Source organism: Acanthaster planci, linkage group LG20 (assembly GCF_054643075.1).
Source record: "Acanthaster planci isolate LZ-2023a linkage group LG20, COTS_SCS, whole genome shotgun sequence".
Taxonomy (NCBI): domain Eukaryota; kingdom Metazoa; phylum Echinodermata; class Asteroidea; order Valvatida; family Acanthasteridae; genus Acanthaster; species Acanthaster planci.
The window spans coordinates 5103323-5108913 of NC_141796.1; positions in this window are offsets into that span (position 1 = coordinate 5103323).

Here is a 5591-nt window from a genome sequence, read left to right on the forward strand (position 1 = left end):
GTCAAAATTAATCACATCTACAGCATATGTAGGTTTTGATTTCAGCTCGTGCGGGTTCTATTTTCCCCCAACTATCCAGATTCTTATCACCAGCAGTCAAATTTCAAAGTACATGTACACGTACACAGTACACTGCACAGAAGTACACTGTACATGTACTTTTTGGTGGTGTTATACCCTATTAAATTTTACCACCTTTATTTCAGTGCACGATGAACTTGGCAAAAACGACCCCACCAATGCAACATTTGACTCACGTTATACCTTTCACAATGTACCTTTCACAATCAAGTCCCATTGTTTAAAAAACCTGGAATTTCAGTGCTAGAAATACAAAGTCTGTCTATTTGCTTAGTTTAAAGGCAAATGCATGTACATTGTATCTCAACTGTCAATTTCTGTGTCACTATGCAGTACAACTACGTTTACTGTACATTCTCGTTTGAACACGTGATCTGACGTGCGTACTTGTACAGAGTATTAAATGAAGAAATGTTCATTCATACAAGTACATTTGTACCTCTTTCAGGAAATGTCCTTGGTTGCAATACATTTACATGTAGATACAAACTACACGTACGGCTAGAACATATCCGATGGAATTTTTTCTCGTACATCCTAATTTAGCACATCTTCACTTTTCCAAGCTTTCTGCCACCCCAAACCATTTTTGTTATACTCTACAAAGATCATGCTCATTGCTTTAAATATTGTGGATTACAACACCTCTTTCAATGATTCTGCATTTTGATTGGTTGAGAGCTGGTCACATGGCATTTGCCTCCGAAAGTGATGGAACATTCCAATTTACAACGTACATGTACAATGTACACATAGGCCTACATGCAGTACATGTAAAGGTACCTTGGTTGAAATTTAATGTGTACTTTTCCTTTATGCTTTTCCAGCATATAAGCCCCACTCCCTGTCGGCATCTCTTCAGTCTCCTGACGACGGACAGAGCACACTGTCCGAAACGTTGAGCCTCTCCGGTTCTTATCAGAACCACACAGACTCAAAAAGAGATATTGCATGGTGTTTACCGCAAGCTTTCCATCTTACTTTTCCTTTGTTTTTAAGTGAGAAAAATTGCACCATGGAGGCTTGTTTCAAGCAAATTTAAATGAAAAACATCAGAAATCTTACAAAGATTTAAAAAGTAAATTATTCATCAAACAATTTAAAAGAATAGAAATTTTCAACAGGGCAATGAGCCTTGTTCATATCTTCAATCTTTCTAAATCGTGACTGGAGATAATCCTAGATGTGAAAAGCTATTGTGGCGGTCGGGTCTGACGATGCCCGGGCTTGCCCTCGGCCCACCCGACGAGCGGCAGTGGAGTAGGCCAGGGGTGCAGGTCCGTTCTGCGGCAGTCTACCGCCAGGCGGTCGCAGACGACTTCCAGTCACTTTCTCGGTACTGCAGGATCGGGCAATGGCACGGGGAAGGGGCAACCTCGGGGATGGACCTTCTAAATCAACACACTGACTTGGTCATGTACCATATAAGTAGGACCTGGTTTATTCAGCTCTGGTCGCCTCGACAGGCGAATGCGTTTGCATACCTTGTAAAATAAATCCATATAATTACGAGACGGGTATTGCCTTTATTGGGTCGCCTAATAAGGTTTAAAGATCGGGTGATTGGCTGGAAAAATCTTCAACGTAGAACGGGACTTCTGACGGGTACTGACGCGGACTAACTAATAACTCACAGGAAACTGACTCGTACTGACGGGATTGACTGGTAACTGACTCAGGACTGACGAGAAACTCACCGGGAACTGACTGGAACACTCACTCCGGACTGACGTGGAACACGTACGGGACTGACTTCTGAAACACGGAAGTGACGTGGAACACGCGACCGACTTGAAACACGCAACTGACAAGACTGACTTTCTCGCCACCGCACGCGGTTTTTATAGCTGTGCGGCCCGGGTAACATTAGCATAAATTAAATAAATAGAGGGCGTCCTAACGCCTTACCATAATTTCGCCACACTATAATATTGATCATAATGAACAATTGTGTGTGCTATTGCCACTGATTTTGTATATGGTTTGTTCATCAACAATCTGCCGTTCGATGTGACCGAATATTCGGTCAAATTGAAGGTCGAATCATCGAATAGTAAATTATTCGAATTGACTCAGCCTCAGACAAAGTAAATTATTCGAATTGACTCAGCCCCAGACAAGCGCAACAAACACATCACCGGGCAGTAGGATGCTTTAAAGTCGCTTCGCCCCATGCCCACTTTGCCCTGTCGGTGTTCAAGTGTGTTACAAAACTCTTCAAATGTGGAGAGAGAGGAGTTCCTAAAACGGCATGGAGTTGTTCAAAACTCTATGGCATTCACGGTTGACTGCGTTTAATTGTCCATTGTGAATGATAGTTGGACTTGTGATGGGGTTTATTCACGTCCTCTTTATTTTAAATCGATACAACATTCTGTACAATATTTACATCGTTCTGGTAATTGTCAGTGTCATCCAGTACATCGGCCTCAGGTCATTTATGGGAAGAATGTGAAAGATGTATCTCCCATTTTTTAGGCTGTTTCTGATACGTTTTTGCCGTTTTTTTGACTCAAGCCGGCGCTGAATAGATTCGTAATGAACGGTTCAGCAGCTCCATAACTACGGGACGTCTCTAAGTCTGCATCCTCCGAAGCCAACTTTAGAGTAAACGGAAGTGAATTAATCGGTTACCATTAGCGTTTTCCATTGTCTTTCACATCCACTTGAATTGTGGTCCGCTGATGGATATACGTACATGTACATGTAAGAGGTTTATGGGCCCATATTACGTGAAGCTGGAATTTTGATAAGTTGTGCAACTCATACTGGGGTATCCTTGCCGAAATAAGGTTGGATTAATGAATGAAACAAAACTGAATGTTTCACAAGTCTCCTCCTTGTCTTCTATTTCATGCTTTTGTTCAGGACATTTTGGTGTTTGAATTACTTTTTGGGTGATATACCTTTTGAAAACAGAACTGGGTATTTAAAAGAAAAGAACCCAAAACTGCACCGTCTCCGCTACGTCTCTGGCAATTATTATTATTATTATTCCGGTAAAGAGCAACGGCGTCCCATGCTGTTGGTATCTCCTTTGAAATCACACCATAAAGCTTAAACTAATGTTCATTATTTTGTTTTAGTTAGGTCATGAGATAAACTAGAAAGTGTAAAGTACTCATGTTTAATTGATTGCTTGCGTTTGCTGTGTCGTATCTAGGTCGTCTGTGCCGAGTATTGGAGCCTTGCTAGGTCAGTATGTATTGAATTTTTTAACTCTGAAAATGTAAATATTGGCTGGTAGCAGCTCCTAAAGGTATTGCAGCTGAATATCCTCACAGCTTTCAACAGGTTTTACTGTTCGTTCCTCTCTATTGAAATTATGGAGGGGTTATAATTACACGTATAAATTTACTGAAGAAAGCGAAGACGGTATATATGAAATATCCCCATACGGTCACGGTTGCACCAATCGAAAGTAGGGTAAAACATTGCAGTGTTTTCATAGCTTGCAAGGCTCATTGTTTAATCTCTCTTCGACACCCAAGTCCTATTCGCCAATTAGAACTGGGCACGTCACAGTACTGACATTACAGGTTTCTGGTCAGTCTGCACACCAATGTGACATGCACCAACCTCATACATGCATCAACAAACCCGTCGACCAATCCGGGTGCGAAAAGCGCTCCTGTCGTGTGTGACTGACAGCCTGAGGGGACTTGTCACAGTGCAGGGAAATCAAGAAGCTTGTCACAGGCTCAGCAAATTAATGGCAAATATAAAGGCACCGTCAGCCGCTTACCCTCTTACAACCGCTGCCATCTAAGCATCATCCTCAGACGCAAACAAGAGAGAACCGATTCCAAGCAGGTGAGTATAAGACAGCGCCTGTTCTTCAATACTCATGCTCAGGCTTTCATTCACAACACCTTAACATTGCTATATAAGCCTATTCCGCTCACAGCTCAGCCCATAAAAGTCATTCTAAAGTAGAAGCTGTGCGGCCATGGCTACAGGCTAGGGACGTAATTCTTTTGCTCCAATTTCAATTATTTATTGTGCAAAGACCGAATTAATTTCTAAAAAAATTAACAAAATGCCTAGCTGCAGTGGAGCACATAACCAATGCTGGACAGGGTTTTCAGTCGCCGTCAGGGCATTATCATCCCAAATTTCTGATTCGTATCACCCATCCTGAGATTTCTCCATAGACTTGTGCACACTTCTGAACTACTTTCGCCGATGGTTTCATGTTTAGTCGGTCGCCGTCTTCATTACGGTATCCAGACGTTGACTTACATAGGCGCTGTCGCCTGGTGTCAGTCTATAGGTTATTTTTGTCCGTGGTCACACCACGGACGTATATAAAAAAAACCTGGACTTGCAACGCCTTTGTATGAAAAAGAAGCCAACCAGCAGCCATTTTACCGAGCCGAATACAAATGTGTGGGTTGGATCCCTTCTCTTGACGTCAGGAAGAACAAAGGCTGGCATTGCTAGGAAAGCTTTGTATTCGGGTCGGTAAAATGGCCGCGAGTGGATTCAATGACTCTATAAGCTGATAAAGGGCATTGCGATTCCAGATTTTATTATACACGTCCATGGGTCACACTGCCAGGAGCGAACATAACATGGAGTTTTCACCAATTGATTCCTACCTCATGCATGATATGTGGGACTGAGAAATGTATTCCTTAGGTGATCCTGTCTAATTTAAGATTTGTTCTTAGTGAATGCCTTAGATATATTTTTCCTTTACATGTTAACTTACATGCAAGATGGTATTTTGGCCTGACTTCGTGTATGTATTCATATCAATGATGTGGCATGGACCATTATACTCTCTCTTTTAGTTGCAGAACTGCAATCTGCATATTCTGAAAAAGGGTCTTGAGGGGAGTCTCTGTAGTCCACCTGAAGAGCTGTCCCCAGGCATCCCAGCCACCAAGCTATTGTGAATTGCAGACACAGCACAAGTACGACAATTAAGGCATCCGTGGCATTAATCACCAGCATCAATCTTGCAAGATCCTCAAGTATTCCTTTGCATTACATTTCTTCCACCGAACTTTTGGTCTTCATTTTTGTCAAACGGCTACACAACATGATGGACTCCTGTTCTCCCACCTTGGAAAGACGCGTTGCAACTCAACTCAGAATCCAGAACTCTAACGCCATTTGTTTTACCTCAAAGTGTATTCTAACTTTGCCGGCTCCAGCATTTTCTGCAAATCTCCTGTTTTAATTTATGGCCATCTGAATTAGTGTTTTCTGCATTTTTATATTTCTCATATTGATTGAATTTATTCCCTCCAATAAAGTAAAATCTCTGTTGTATGTGAATCCTGAATTGTGAGAGGTCAAAAGTTTTCCAAGGGGGATTAAATTACATGTAATATGAAACTTGGTTCCTGCTATTTTGACATGTGAACCACGGTTACACTCCATACGTGTATAAACAAAATCCACTGCTCCTTGCACAAAGAAAAAAACACATCACAGTTCAACTTGACAAACCCATCCATTCCACGGTAACTCAATCAATCTAGCCTGTGAATAACTACATA